The sequence below is a fragment of the Schistocerca americana genome, chromosome X, assembly GCF_021461395.2.
Source record: "Schistocerca americana isolate TAMUIC-IGC-003095 chromosome X, iqSchAmer2.1, whole genome shotgun sequence".
Classification (NCBI taxonomy): Eukaryota; Metazoa; Arthropoda; class Insecta; order Orthoptera; family Acrididae; genus Schistocerca; species Schistocerca americana.
The window spans coordinates 592,628,802-592,645,686 of NC_060130.1; the positions used below are offsets into that span (position 1 = coordinate 592,628,802).

General features: G+C 38.0%; 1 protein-coding gene across 2 annotated transcripts in view; it reads right to left on the reverse strand.

Moving 5' to 3' along the window:
• Positions 1-6,453: 6,453 nt before the first annotated feature.
• LOC124554939 (alpha-1,3-mannosyl-glycoprotein 2-beta-N-acetylglucosaminyltransferase) overlaps positions 6,454-16,885 on the reverse strand; it is an 89,759-nt gene continuing 79,327 nt past the window's right edge. For both annotated transcript variants that reach the window (XM_047128638.1, XM_047128637.1), the window contains exon 12: positions 6,454-11,997. The gene's annotated coding sequence lies outside the window, so the exon portion shown is untranslated. The remainder of the gene's footprint in view (positions 11,998-16,885) is intronic.

Below are 16,885 nucleotides of genomic sequence, written 5' to 3' on the forward strand. Positions count from 1 at the left end.
CGCAGCATTTGTGCACCGCCGCCGTCAGTGTCAGCCAGTTTGCCGTGGCATACGGAGCTCCATCGCAGTCTTTAACACTGGTAGCATGCCGCGACAGCGTGGACGTGAACCGTATGTGCAGTTGACGGACTTTGAGCGAGGGCGTATAGTGGGCATGCGGGAGGCCGGGTGGACGTACCGCCGAATTGCTCAACACGTGGGGCGTGAGGTCTCCACAGTACATCGATGTTGTCGCCAGTGGTCGGCGGAAGGTGCACGTGCCCGTCGACCTGGGACCGGACCGCAGCGACGCACGGATGCACGCCAAGACCGTAGGATCCTACGCAGTGCCGTAGGGGACCGCACCGCCACTTCCCAGCAAATTAGGGACACTGTTGCTCCTGGGGTATCGGTGAGGACCATTCGCAACCGTCTCCATGAAGCTGGGCTATGGTCCCGCACACCGTTAGGCCGTCTTCCGCTCACGCCCCAACATCGTGCAGCCCGCCTCCAGTGGTGTCACGACAGGCGTGAATGGAGGGACGAATGGAGACGTGTCGTCTTTAGTGATGAGAGTCGCTTCTGCCTTGGTGCCAATGATGGTCGTATGCGTGTTTGGTGCCGTGCAGGTGAGCGCCACAATCAGGACTGCATACGACCGAGGCACACAGGGCCAACACCCGGCATCATGGTGTGGGGAGCGATCTCCTACACTGGCCGTACACCACTGGTGATCGTCGAGGGGACACTGAATAGTGCACGGTACATCCAAACCGTCATCGAACCCATCGTTCTACCATTCCTAGACCGGCAAGGGAACTTGCTGTTCCAACAGGACAATGCACGTCCGCATCTATCCCGTGCCACCCAACGTGCTCTAGAAGGTGTGAGTCAACTACCCTGGCCAGCAAGATCTCCGGATCTGTCCCCCATTGAGCATGTTTGGGACTGGATGAAGCGTCGTCTCACGCGGTCTGCACGTCCAGCACGAACGCTGGTCCAACTGAGGCACCAGGTGGAAATGGCATGGCAAGCCGTTCCACAGGACTACATCCAGCATCTCTACGATCGTCTCCATGGGAGAATAGCAGCCTGCATTGCTGCGAAAGGTGGATATACACTGTACTAGTGCCGACATTGTGCATGCTCTGTTGCCTGTGTCTATGTGCCTGTGGTTCTGTCAGTGTGATCATGTGATGTATCTGACCCCAGGAATGTCTCAATAAAGTTTCCCCTTCCTGGGACAATGAATTCACGGTGTTCTTATTTCAATTTCCAGGAGTGTATTTAGCTATTGCGAAGCATTGCCGGACTTGCTATATTAACATGCTGATTGTCACAATGGTGCCGCTGGCCACAGCACAGCATCACACTTGATGCCATGTGTCTGCCGGTGAAACATCCACTGCTATGCATGCAGCAGTCAACATGTTAATGACAAGGGTTTCTGTGCTAATCAGCAGCGGTCTCCAGATTAAATGTGTAGAATCACTTTTGAATCAAAGTTGCAGTTCATGCAACACATCTGTCATATTTCTTAATTTTATTTCATCTCTTACTTTACGTTAATCAACTTTTCTATTGCTTTATGCACAAAACCATGATTTTTAAAAGGTTTCTCGTACTCTAATGGGAGGTTGCTGGTCAAAGTTAGGAAGGAAAAAAAAATACCTTTTCAAATATGGGCAGTTACACTTGCACTGCAAAATTTCTGTACTTAGAGTCAAAATTTCTGTATTTAGTGGGGCTTCCTGCTGAAATTTGGTGCTGATTGTGTACTTGGTCAAGCTGGGTGTATTTTGTAAATTGAGTTTCGTATTAATATCGGTTACAGCATTTGTACCAACTGTCTTCTACAAGGGAATACCCAAATGAAACTGAACTAATTTTTTGGTCGTCACAGCTTTTGTAGTACCATGTTTTTCCACTAGGGGCACCTAGTGTCAGTATGCCTGGTGTCATCACTGAAGGAGTTCAGTAGTAGTTTTGGCAGAGTTTATAGTGACAACTGTTTTGTGTCATTGTCGTTTTTGAATTGTTTGATTTTCATGAACAGCATACTGCAGTGAAATTCTGATTTATGCTCACAAAAGTTGAATAGAAACTCTTGAAATGTAACAAACAGCTTACAAGGACAATGTTATGGGGAAAACTCAAATGTTTGAGTGGTTTTCCCATTTCAAAAATACTGAAGTGTCAGTTCTACATCTACATCTACATACATATTCCGCAATCCACCATACAGTGTGTGGCGGAGGGTACCTCGTACCACAACTAGCATCTTATCTCCCTGTTCCACTCCCAAACAGAACGAGGGAAAAATGACTGCCTACATGCCTCTGTATGGGCCCTAATCTCTCTTTATCTTATCTTTGTGGTCTTTCCGCGAAATGGAAGTTGGCGGCAGTAAAATTGTACTGCAGTCAGCCTCAAATGCTGGTTCTCTAAATTACCTCAGTAGCGATTCATGAAAAGAACGCCTCCTTTCCTCTAGAGACTCCCACCCGAGTTCCTGAAGCATTTCTGTAACACTCGCGTGATGATCAAACCTACCAGTAACAAATCTAGCAGCCCGCCTCTGAATTGCTTCTATGTCCTACCTCAATCCAACCTGGATAGGGATCCCAAACGCTCTAGCAGTACTCAAGAATAGGTCATATTAGTGTTTTATAAGCGATCTCCTTCCTAAAATTCTACCAATGAACCAAAGACGACTATCCGCCTTTCCCACAACTGCCATTGTATGCTTGTCCCACTTCATATCGCTCTGCAATGTTATGCCCAAATATTTAATCGACGTGACTGTGCAAGTGCTACACTACTAATGGAGTATTCAAACATTACAGGATTCTTTTTCCTATTCATCTGCATTAATTTACATTTATCTATGTTTAGAGTTAGCTGCCATTCTTTACACAAATCACAAATCCTGTCCAAGTCATCTTGTATCCTCCTACAGTCACTTAATGACGACACCTTCCCGTACACCACAGCAGCATCAGCAAACAGCCGCACATTGCTATCCACCCTATCGAAAAGATAATTTATGTAAATAGTAAACAACAGCAGACCTACCACACTTCCCTGGGGCACTCCAGATGATACCCTCACCTCCGGTGAACACTCACCATCGAGGACAACATATTGGGTTCTATTACTTAAGAAGTCTTCGAGCCACTCACATACTTGGTAACCAAACCCATATGCTTGTACCTTAGTTAGGAGTCTGCAGTGTGGCACCGAGTGAAACGCTTTCCGGAAGTCAAGGAATATGGCATCCGTCTGATACCTTTCACCCATGGTTCGCAAGATATCATGTGAAAAAAGGGCATGTTGCATTTTGCAGGAGCGATGGTTTCTAAAGCCGTGCTGATGCATGGACAGGAACTTCTCTGCCTCAAGGAAATTCATTGTATTCGAACTGAGAATATGTTCGAGAATCCTGCAACAAACCGATGTTAAGGATATTGGTCTGTAATTTTGAGGATCCGTCCTTCTACCCTTCTTATATACAGGCGTCACCTGCACTTCTTTCCAGTTGCTCGGCACTTTATGTTGGGCAAGAGATTCGCGATAAATGCAAGCTAAGTAAGGAGCCAATGCAGTAGAGTACTCTCTGTAAAACCGAATTGGAATCCCATCAGGACCTGGGGATTTATTCATTTTCAACCCATTCAGCTGCTTCACAACCCCAGGGATGTCTATCACTATGTCCTCCATACATAAATCTGTACAAGACTCAAACGGCAGTATGTTTGTATGATCCTCCTGCGTGAAAGATTTCTCAAATGCTAAATTTAAAATTTCAGCTGTCGTTTTGCTGTCTTCCGTTCCAGGCCAGACTGATCAGTGAGTGACTGGATGGAAGCCTTCGACCCGCTTGATGACAAACCTCATTCTGGTTGTCCTTCCACAAACTGAACACATGAAAATATTGAAAACATTCATACAATCATCAACTAAGATCAACAACAGACCACAGAAGAAATTGTGGAGCTGTTGGGTGTAACTTGGAGTTCAGTGCAGCGAATTATGACAGAAGATTTGGGAATGAAAATGGTGGCTGCCAAGTTCATGCCACAATAGCTGAATGAAAAGGAGGTCATATGGAAACATGCTGTGCTTTGAAAGAAGAGTCCAAAAATGATTCAAACATTTTTTAGAAAAAAAAAGTTAAGCAATTTATTTCAGTGACTTGCAGACACTGGGTCATTTGCAGCAGGGAGAAAGGGTCACAACCGACATAACTCAGTTCCATTGTAGGGAGTGAGTGTTCAAAGAATAGAAAATATTCCTTTAACAACTGTGTGAAGAATTTCAGCTGCTGTGGGCATCAACATGCAAATGAAAATGAGACACATGGAAAAGAAGTTGTTGAACTATTTATTATTTCAAGAGTAATCATCATAACAGTTAACATATGTATCCCACTGAGAGACAAGATGATCAATGCCTTCATGTGAAAATGTTTGCAGTTACCTATGGAACTGTGGTTGTACCATGGCTTGCCCCTCTTCATCCAAAGCAAATAGACAGTCACAAATGTCTTTCTTTAGGGCTCCAAAAATATGGAAATCACATGGAGAGAAATCTGAGCTATATGGAGGATATGTAAAAAGCCTCCCAGTTAAACTTCTGCAGTGTACTAGGAAGCACTCTCAGTAACACGTGCACAGAAGCAAAGGAACAGTGGGTCACTAACTTGTTGGTAAGTATACTTTAATGGACACATTGTCAACAATTTGTTCACAGCAGAGAATGCTATCCTTGCACAGGGTGATTTATGCATGACACAACACAATTACACTTTCAACATCTCAGACGATGGTAGCACACCAAAACTTTTAATTGATGACAGATCCACTGAAGAGAAAGCAGAAATGGCTGCCTGTTTATATGACCTAAAGCCTTTAGATTTATGGCTATATGTAATTTAAAGACATTCATTGGTCTCTGACATAGATACAAACCACACACACCAAGTTCAAGATTATTGGAAGAGAACTGGATGATGTAAAAAAGGGGTAGTAACCAAATGGAACACCATCTGCAGTTTCCACAGGTTGGCCCACATATAACCTAGTTTACGTTTCCAGGCAGAAGTTTATATTTTTTTTCTGTTGCTGACCATAATAGTTTTTGCAAGAATACGGGGAGCTTTTCAAACATACTGTATGTGTGTATTTCAAAACATCATACATCTACTACACAGAAAAAAGTATATTCCTTCTTGCTCTACCCAACAATACAAGGTAGCCCATTAATGTAGGCATAAGACACTCCAAAGAACATATCAACTTTCAAGTGGATTACCATTGACAGTTAAGGTCCCCTACTGTTCTAACTGGAAAGACATGAATGACATCATAAAATATTCTGCAGTTATCCTCTCACTTCTAAAACTGGAAATTCTGGACTGACCATGGACCCTATTTTCCTGCACAACAGAAACTTTCATAAAAATAAAAAAACTAAATCCCTTACAATTCATTCTCTCAGAGAGAGAGAGAGAGAGAGAGAGAGAGAGAGAGAGAGAGAGAGAGAGAGACAGACCCAGGGGGGGGGGGGGGGGGGGGGATGAATTATTTCAACCAACATGTACACAACAATTTGCTGACTGTTGTTGACACTATTCTTAATTATACTCTTCCTGATGATGAATTTAACAATCTCATATCCTCCGGCATCACTTTCTTTAAGTCAGTTTTTTCTGATAATGTAGTACATTGTACAGAACTATTTTATTTTTAAATGTATCAAAGTCTCCAATGCCCTACACAAATGTTTGCAGACATGCTATGGAACCAAAAGCTACAAAGTGGAAAAAGTATCTCTTATTTAGGAGAGAATAAATAATCTGATTTAGTTCAGTGTTTTTGAAGCAATATAGAGAAAACCGATAGATACCATTGTGTGGGGTTCTCCACATACATTTTGTTTAAAAAATCATTAGCCACACTCTGAGTATATTTAATCACTGATTAAATTTTTTATCAAGAACCTATTAGAATTTGAACAGTATTTACAAACACAATATTAGAAGGAAAATTGACAGGGTTACCTTCTAGTGAATGTAATGTTGGTACAAATAGGCAAGAAACCCAGATCTATAAAACTCTTTGCAATCTACCAATGGAAATGACATTCTGACGGGCAGCAGAATTATTTTTAAAATCAGACTGAAGTTGCTTCTCACAGCCTTAGGGGCTTGATTAAAAATTGGTAGTTAGTTAGAAGCATGTCAACAGACAATATGTAGCCATACAAACATATTGGTTTTAGAAGTGTGTGCAATAGCTGTTCCACTGACTTGCTGTACACATAACATTTATTGTTAATGTTATCTATGAAACATGATTTACTAATTACACCAGATGACCCTTGAGGTCATCAATAGCACTGAATCTTAAATACTAATAAATAAACTGATGTGGATGAGAGGATAAAGGACACAAATAAAACTGAGTAAAAAAATTACCATGAACTGTTTTATTTCTGATTCACTTCACACACAGTGGATATATCGTCCGACTAATTCATTCACAAATGTAGTTTCTCCAAACACACACACAGTGATCACTGCAGTAAAGATTCTTAAGTTTAGTGCCTTGGATGAATGACAAGTGACTTGTACAATGGCCCACAGCATTTACTGTTACGGTAATAAATATAATGTTCCTTCCCCACAAAATTATGGAAAAAAGGTAAAAGAAACACTGCTTTACCTTAAAATTCTACAAGCTTTGTAGCTCCTCCAACATTTTATTTCCTGGAGCTAAACAAGACAATTTTAATCATCTTGTTTTTATCTTTAACATAACGTAAAACACATTTATAATATCCAACAGCACACAAATGAATATGATCATCAAATAATAACACAGCAGAAGTTACCTAAATATTGCTTTTCATAACTGCAGCATTTCTTTCTTTATATGCAGGATCTCTCTCACACATTACAAAAACAAATCACACACAAAAAAACAATGAAGAATTATGTAAACACAATACATTGTTATAAATTTGACTGGGTAAACTTACACACAATTTTAGACCAACAATTAAATTTCTGAGCTGTTAATCAAAGGGAAACAATAATTACTTAGTGAAAAGGATAACATAACAAAAACTCAGCAAGCAACATGAGATCATCAGTAACCTATTTATATAAGGTTTTCGATAGTTAATGTATTCATTTTATTTACAATAACAATTTTTAGAAAAATAAATTTATGCAATGATAACCAACAAGAAATTCATTATAGCAGCTGTGAAAATGATATGTCACACAAGAATTTATATTCTTGTTTTGGAAGTTTTGCACTTGCTAAACATACAAACAGCAGACACCTGTCTGATGACATTGCTGGTAACAGAAACTTCACAAGGAACTATCACTCAAGAAACATAGCTCTGCTGTTCTTGTAGCAAGAAAGATTGTTAATAAACATGACTGAAACAATGTTTCACAAATACAGTGGTGGCTATGACCAACAGCACTGGCTATTACCTAGTATCAAATTTTAATGCAACACTTAATCCAAAGTTTAAAGGTGGTGACCTGAATCATAGTACACACATACAATTCTTCACACTAGTGGTCCACTTTTCCAAGAAAATGACAATTTCCAAAAATACTGGACAAGCATACAAATTATAAAATGACAAATGAAAATCTACAAAGATATTCCTCAATCAGTATGGAAAAAAAGTACTGAATACTGCTGATGGTCATCATCAGAACATTTTCCATAAACGTCAATTACATGAGATGTTAAAGCAGCTCTAAAAGTTATTGTAAGAGTACTTTGCATTTCCAATACTAAATGGTGATATATGGATGGTAAACAAACAATATATTTACTAATGCCTAGCAACACAATTTTTGTCATTAAGAACTGGCAGAGAGGAGAAAGAGGTGAAAGTAGCTCAATCACTGCAGTATTAACAATGTCCATTTTTGTGATGGACATCTGAATGCCAAAAAGAGAATATATAAAGAGATGGTGACACGGAACACAGAGATTTATCCATCATTTACAAAATTAGGTAATTAACAAGGAGTGATGTAAAAGGTAACAAACCATTCCAGGAACACCCATAAGTAATTGTAACAAACAGATAACCTGAAAAAGATCATGTCATTAGAAGGAAAGAGAGGAAGGAGCAATTTACAGTGGGCAGATTATAAGGACGGTAAATGAACCTCAACAATTGTGTGTTCTGTGATTCTTTAAGCTGCTTTCTTTCAGCAACAATATTTAAAATCTGAATGAATTAGGAAACTTTATATGTGATGTTTGCTGCAATTTTCTTTTCTTCCTGTGTTTACTTTCAGCATGTTATTAATGAGCCATAATTCACCATTCATAATATAATACAATATAACCCAATATTTATAACATATTTGCACAGTTTTCATGGAAACTTACACACACACACACACACACACACACACACACACACACACACACACAAAACCAACCACCTATAGCACAACTGCAAATTCAGACACAAAAATAATAACCAATAACAATTTAATAAAGTCTTCATTTTGCAAAGTACTGCTACTGAACAGACCAGTCTTATGTTTTACCAGTTTTCACTAGACCTATTGTCAAGATGAACAAAGTAGCTGTAAATGCACTACTATGACCAGAACATGAGAGCACACACAATGATGTGATACACATTCAATATTAGTACAGGGAAATAAAAGTAAACATAAGAGAAGACAATTTCTGAGCTTAAAAGGGAATAATGTCTCACCATCGTGTGTGCATACATGGCTAGGAATGATTTTGATATGCAACGCAAAAATTATACTACACAATAAGGAACTGTAACACCATGTGTTGTGCACAGTACCACTACCAAATTAATGAACATGGGTGGTCACAGTCAAAAAGTGATAAGCTTATTTCTCTAGGTGCGACATACATTTTCTTAAAAACTGAAAGTGATGTTTAACAGTGCAAATATTCAGCCCACACTTGGTAAAACTGATGAAATAAAAATGTTTCCTTTTTCATCCATAAAAGGATAACGTCATGGAAGTTTTCTGTAGCTAATTTTAAATTTAAGGGTACAACTACCTGAAAAATAATAGCTTATCAACTACTATATTGCACCAAACCAAACAAGCAAACATATAATGTTGTACCATTAAGTATACTTAAACCACAAGACAGGTAACAAATGAATTACTATGAAGTTTGCATATTACCCTTTGCTGCACTTTTGTGACAATTTTATCCAACAATTAACACAGTCTCTCCCACCGTTTTCCATGCCTTTCCAAGCTGCCATCTCTTAGTGAGCGTAGTGAACATATTTTTCAACATTTGCTCCTGCAATTTCTATTAATTGACATTTACTTTGAACAGTCTGCTGTTATTTCTTGTTAGTTTTAATAATTTTCTCTGTGTCTGACATGAGCTTTGGTTAGTTCTTCATGTCAGTCTTGTTAGCCACAATGAAAAAAAAAAAAGTGCTCAAGAGTGGAAAATGACAACAAAAAATTATATCATTGACGAAGGGAAGAATTCTCAGTGGCACTACAAAAATCAGTATGGGACATACTGTTTCTGTTCAAACTACAACATGGCTAAAGATTTAGAATGTGATTCATTTATTCCTTACATGGAGAGATATAGTTTGCCACTATCTTTATTCAGCTACAGAGTTCCTATTGTATTAATGATGCCTCTGTCAGATCTGTGAAAAAATCACCAAGGAATCTATCAATCTCCTGTTGTGTGCATCACTACGCATTCTAGAACTGATGTGTTGCCACTGGAACTGTAGTTATTACCTTAATCATTACACTTCATATACAAATGAGATTTGTCTCCTCTCTTGCCAAATAAAGTTTTCAATTCAATTTCTTTACATCAAGTTTTAGTGTGTGTGTGTGTGTGTGTGTGTGTGTGTGTGTGTGTGTGTGTAATGATATCACGCACTCAGCGGCCCAGTCTGAATGCTTACTAGTACATGAAATGTGTGCCAAAATATATGACATTTCCTCTCTCTTCTTCTCCTTCACATTCTTATCACATTGTACATTTCCTCCTGCCAAATGAAGGAAAGCAAGGATTCCTGTACAACACCATCATGTAGTAGAAAAGAACTCTGCTCAAAATGTTCTGTTTTAATTTTGAGAGGATCCTTTCAGCAAGTAACTGTTCCAATTGGCAGATGGATTTAGAAACATTACTATGACACCTTTGTACCTCTGACAACAAGCAGAACTTATGTAACTATCCAGAATAATAGCAAACATAAAGAATGTTTTGCTTCTCTTTATGTGCTGACATTAATTTAAAACATTTACAAGTCCTAGGTAAACTGACACCCAATCAAAAGGCCTTTAGTGGATTACACATTTTACATCAAAGTTTGAATATCCCTGTAGCAGTGTTCATTAAGAAGTATGATACTTTAATGTAATGCACAGGCTTCCTGTAGGACCCACATTAATAGCACTACTCAAATTAGTCCCAAAGCTTGCGAAAAAATAAAGACCAAAAACTGCAGTGCAGCCTAACTGGTCTATTGACTGTTTTGGTCTTCTACATATATGAAATGTGAAAAAGAACAGGGAGACTTGAAGGAATTAAGCAGCAACATGAGTGGAATGGAGACACGAAGGAGAGGAGGCAGGGGGCCAGTATGAATTACAGTGAGATATGGAGGGGGGAGGGGGGGCACGAGGGTAAGGAGGAGGGAAGGCGAACAGAAGGAGCGTCTAATGTATTCAAAAATACATGTGGTGTGGTTTCATCGAAGGATAATCATACTGATTTACATATTTAGCAAGCCATACCGATCGGTAAAGTTTATATCCAGAAAGTGAGACTGTATGGTTATCTTTTGTACTCAAATACCCCTAAAAAAAGCTACATTGTAAATTACAGCACAATCTGAAAAAGATAAATCAGTTTGTTAGATCTGTTGTACTATCAATTCATGGAATCACTCAGTATAAGAGATGACATTTACATGTTTTATTTTCACATACATAGATCAGATTATAGAGCTGACCAGCAGCCTCTCGTGCAGCAAAGGTAATATGACACGTACATCAGTAGATTTTAAATGCAGTATATGGCAAAGAGTTTTAGTCAGTTTTCTGGTGGACATCAAAGGCTATTAAAAAAAGTTTCACATTATTTATCATGAAGAAGCACATCAGATTCTCGAAATCAGAAACTGAGGTTATGGTTACAGTTAAACACAAAATGCCAAAATCGATTTTTGACTTGCAGAAAGAAATCTTTAACTCGGACATCAATTTTGTCAAATGACACATCATTAAATACTTCTGCAAAAGTTACAATGTAGTTCATACCTTATTTCATAAGTGAATTAAAAAAAAACTCAATGCCAAAATACTTACAATCTATTTTAAAATATTAACGCACTTTGCTAAAACCTTTCGCAATCTCCCAGCCCACCCCGTTTCTCTCCCTTACTTCATAGTACATTCAAATTTAATGTAAGTACAGATGACTCTACTATTGTCACACAGGTTTTCTATTAGAAAATAAGCTACCCCACTAAAGCAAAATGGCAGGTTAATGATGTACCTAAGTAGTGTATCACTGAAATTCCGTCATTACAAAACTCATACATAAATAGCAACCCACAGGGTCTAGGAATAACCAGATTCTGAAAACAGCTTGTTCTGCAAAACAGAGACTGGTTTAATAGAGAGAATGACAGCACATATATGGTCTTAGGGACAATTTCACATTACATATCACAAGCTTTTAGCTCCACAAAGCATGAACCACATGCCATTTTTTAATTATTTATTTACTTGTCTCCCCAGCACATTGCTTTTAAATTTACAAAACAATCATTTAGGCTCTGTTCAACATTCTTCATCTACTGCCTGCAAGCAGATCACCACCACAGTATAATTCTCGGAAGAAACAGCATCAGCTCTGAGAAGCCACGTCAGGACCTGGAGGTGGACTTTATTGTCGACCACAATTTTCTCTATAAACCAGCCACCTGCAAACAAAATTTTTACTTTTATAAGTACAATTTTTTTATGTATCTACATAATGGATTCAAATTATGTAGTCAGCAGTCATACACAGATTAAGCAGAACAATGAGCACTCCAAGGTCAAGTGGAGAGCATGTGATAGAGTAACATGTGCCTTCAGAGCAAGGTGAAATGTGGCAAATGACAACCTGCATGTCTATTATTGTTTAACCTATGTCATTATCAGGTCTATAAGATATACAAAAAGTTCTACCATAAAGTAAGAAATTGTGAATCCCTACCACTACAAAAGCAAATTTAAATGTACCCCATTATCCACTTTTTCAGCAAATTATCAGAGTATCTAGACTCAGACTGAAAATTTCAGTGTTTGTTATAAAGCTGTAAGAAAAGTAATAATGTAATATAAGAGCACTCAGTATTTATAGATGTAAAAAAGTTTTCTCTGAAAAACAGCATCGTAATCATGTAAATCTTAGCTACTAATAGCAATAAACAACAGCTGTGTAATAAAACTGAGGAGGCAACAGCTTTTGTCAAAGTAGCAGCTTTCTTATTAATTTACTCAACTAATTTTAGATAGCATAAGCATGAATAGCACTAAGCTGTGGAGCGAGAGTTTATTGTTAATACAGTACACAGATTATCTTTCTATGGTGTCTTCTTCTCATGTTAATGTATACCTTGACACATTCCACATCCCTGAAGGTGTTTCTTCTTGATGTGGACCACAGAATATGATGGATGGATGAATGAATTAATTAATTAATCTCAGATACAAATGGAGCATGCATGGGAATATTGTGATTTGTCTGTAGAACACTGGAAATGATTTGTTCTGTGCCAGCTTGTTGATAGTCAGTAGACACATGGCTTTCAGGAGAATGCCTTCAAGACACATGTACACATGTAGGAGCTTTATTGCTAGACTACCGAGGATTTTTATATGGGCCTCTTTAAGATCTGTGGTTGTTACACAAAACATCATAAGAGCTGTGGTTTAAGTCATTTAGCACTGGGCAACTTTTACAGAGGCAGAGCTTCTGTGCCATTTCAGTTGGGGACTCCAAGTAGCTCTGGTTGAATGGGGAGTGAGGGAATTTCAAACACTCAGCCTCTGTGGCCCCAGGGTAGCATTGTTTCCCCAAATCCCACATACATGGCCAGGCATCTATTTCACTTTACATACTTTTTGATATGCTAAATATAATGATAATTTGTCACTATGGCCTCAAAAATAGTGTGTTATCATAACCATATTAACCACTAAGATACAGGTATCAAATTTTTTCTTCTGTTTTAAATTAAACTGTGCTGTTTGTTGGTTTCAAAAAAATAGCTGTAGACAACTTCTGCTGCTCTTTATGCATTCTCAGTAAGTTAGTACATTGTCAACTAATTATACATTAATAAAAATCACTGCAGTCCTAAAATTCATCTACTCATACAAATTTATAAGACTATCATACTAAATATTTTGTGATCAGTATAAATTAAATAAATTTTTGCACTTTGCTCAAATCTACAAAATGGAAATGTCTTTCTTGGCAAAGGATTTTATTCTGGAGAGAAACGTCAGATTCCAGGTGGTGCATATTCAACCCACCATAGGAATAATAGGAAAACTTAACAATAAATACATTTTTACTAAATAATTTATTCACAAATATCTTCAGAAATTTTCACATACATATATTCATTTTTTGTACTTCAATATTTCATTATTTTCTTGGCCCCTCATCACTATTATAATTTTTGTAACATTTCTTTACATAATTGTTGAGACTACACTTTCCTCCACTTGTCTCTCAGGACCCCACACAGGCTACATAGTTTGTTTTGGTGCTCTTCTTTCTCAAAAAACTGCCATACAACCATTTTCATATTTCACATGTAGAAAAATTATTATTTTTCAGTTAGAGATGGAATAATATTCTCAGACTTGATCAAGAAGAATCTGCAAATCAATATAAATTTCAATATACATGCTTCTCTCTGTTCAATACATTCAGCATATGAGAAAATAGTGTCAATGTCCATCTGCTGTCTTTTGTCAAATGACTGCCTCATCTCTTTCCCCACTGCCTCTTGCAGATAACTGCAGGGAGCACACTAGTTGGTAGCTCTAATTTACTCATCCATTAACCAAATCAGCTATCTAGCTATATTTAAGCCAAGTAGCTGTCATTTTATTTGCTCTGGCTGGACCCAGACTTCTCATCTGCATCTACAGCAGCACCAAAAGTAACCAGTGGGCACACAGTACCTGGTACTCCACATTACTCGATGGATAACTGAATCCACTGACCAGCTCTAATGTTAATATCATTGTTGACCATGTACATCTCTCTCTGACAGACTCCTTCCTCACCAGTCACTTTATTTTTAAGGACACCTATCTATATCATAGGCCCAGAATCACACTACAGAGATTTGAAGAGCACTGTGATGAATTTGAGTTTATGCTCTATGTAGTTTATGAAAAACACCCCAAATCTTTTTTTCTTTCCTGTCCATCCAGTTGTTATCTTAAACTGCTTTACATATCAGGTCATCAACTGGTTACATGACTTCAGAGTCACTTTGTACTACTTTATACTCAACTGTTACCTGTACATTGGTTTTGTCAAATTATAACTGATTCTCAGGCCTACTTCCAAACATACTCTATTACATTCTTCCACCCATTGTTTAAGTTTATCTTACCTCCCCTAGAGGTAAACAGCATGTTATCTTGAAACAGAGCAATCTAGAATCTTTCCATCTGTTCTTATGGCACCTCTACTAATAATTCATTTTTTTTCCCATTTTGTAGTTAGTTACAATCATTGGGTACGAGTAGTAAATGCCCAAATCTGTCCAAACACTATTCACACTATCACACTATATTTCTTGCTAACTCAATTTTTCCTATGATAATTGTTGGTCAACTGGTTCCAACAGCATATTTAGTTGTATTGGAAACTTTATTGATTAAAAGTAATGAATCATTGAACTTATCATAAAGACATGTAAGGATAGATTTTGTATGAACTAATCAGTCACTTAGATACATAGGTACTACTCATTAGAAAGACTGGCATCCAAACACTATAGTAACATAATTTTAATTGAAACTAATTATCTTACGAGACAATTAACATTAAATTTTGGAAGCACCTAGAGTTTCCATTGTGAATTTAGCCATTGTACTTGTTACATTCCAGCTTTTATCACTGTACTTTTAGTGCTCAAACTCTGCTGGCATGAACAACATCCTCCATTAAGAGGAGTAGGATGTCAAAAATTAAAAAAAAAAAAAATCCAATTTTTCAAAAATATGCCTATTTTGTAGTGCACATCTTCCTGAATAGTTTGATGTATAAAACATATATATTTGAGAGATTATAAGGCATGTTATTTGGTCTTAAGTGTACCAAGATGCAGCACCACACCCCTTTGCACAGCATTCTTCTGTCGTTCATAAGTTTATTCTGCTCTGTAGAATTCGAATGTTTATATTTGCGCCAGAGATTGTCATACGTGAAACAAAAGACTATTGATATCGATACTTTCTCTGCTGCTATCGACGTGCATTGTTTTGATAATTGATTTTGTTTGTTCTCTGTTTTGAAAAGCTTGCAGTGTGGTGGTGTGAATTTCGAAACAATTTTCATTTGGCTGTGTTGTTTTGTGTTCATTTGTGGCAAATTATCGCACAAGATGCCTAGAATTCATTGCTTCAACTGTAATCAACGTCACCAGGGCAACAGATACACAGTAAAGGGGGCTATAACAAATGTTACACCAGTGTCTCAAGACTGCAACCTCTCAGAGCCAGTAAAAAAACCACTGCCGAGTACTTCAAGAAGGAAACTTATTTTTTGTGCAAATCAAAATGGAGGCTGTGAATCTGAACATTCATGTCATATTATTGTTGATGTTAACATACTGTCACAGTTAATATTGGACAATGTTATCTGCAAGCATTGCTTTCGTTTGCAGTGTGTTTCTGTGGTGGAAGATGAGAGTGCCAGGAAACGCCTTGGTATGAACATATCTGTGATGTGCAGCAAATGCAACATTTGTGCATCTTGCACAACATCTAAAATCATAAACAAAGGTTATGAAAGAATTTGAGAGTAGCATATGGCATGTGCTGAATCCTTCACCTCCTCCAGCAAGTTGCAGAATCATCAATGAAAAGTGTTGCAGAAGAATCTATTATCAAAAATGATGGTGACAGGGCCATAGTGGCCACTTTTGATGGTACTTGGCAAAAAAGAGGGCACACTTCATTGAATGGTGGTGGCTCTGAGCACTATGGGACTTAACTCATTGAATGGTGGTGTTACAACATCTGCTGACACTAGCAAAGTACTAGATGCTGAAGTGTTGAGCAAATTTTGTAATAGCTGCGTGAAAGGGATTCCAGATGATCAATATAATATGAACTATAAAAGCTCAAGTGGAAGGGCAGTTTATCAGATCTGTTGCCTCCCGTGGCCTGCGATATGTGAAGTGTCTTGGTGATGGTGATAGCAAAGCTTTCCTTGAGTTTCAGAAATGTGATCCATATAGAGCTGAGACTATTGTGCAGAAGTTAGAATGTGTGGGATGTGTACAGAAAAGACTTGGCACTAGACTTGGAAGGTTGAGACAAAATTTGTTAGGAAAAAAATTACCTGATGGGAAGGGAATAAAAGGGAGAGGGCGACTGACGGATGCAGAAATTGACAAGCTACAGACATATTATGGCCTGGCAATAAGAAGGAACACAGGGGACTTGAAAAATATGAAGCAAGCAGTTTGGGCCTTAAACTTCCGCAAAATGTCCACAGATTATAACCCTACCCACAACTTGTGCCCAAAAGGAAGTGAATATTGGTGTGTGTGTGTGTGTGTGTGTGTG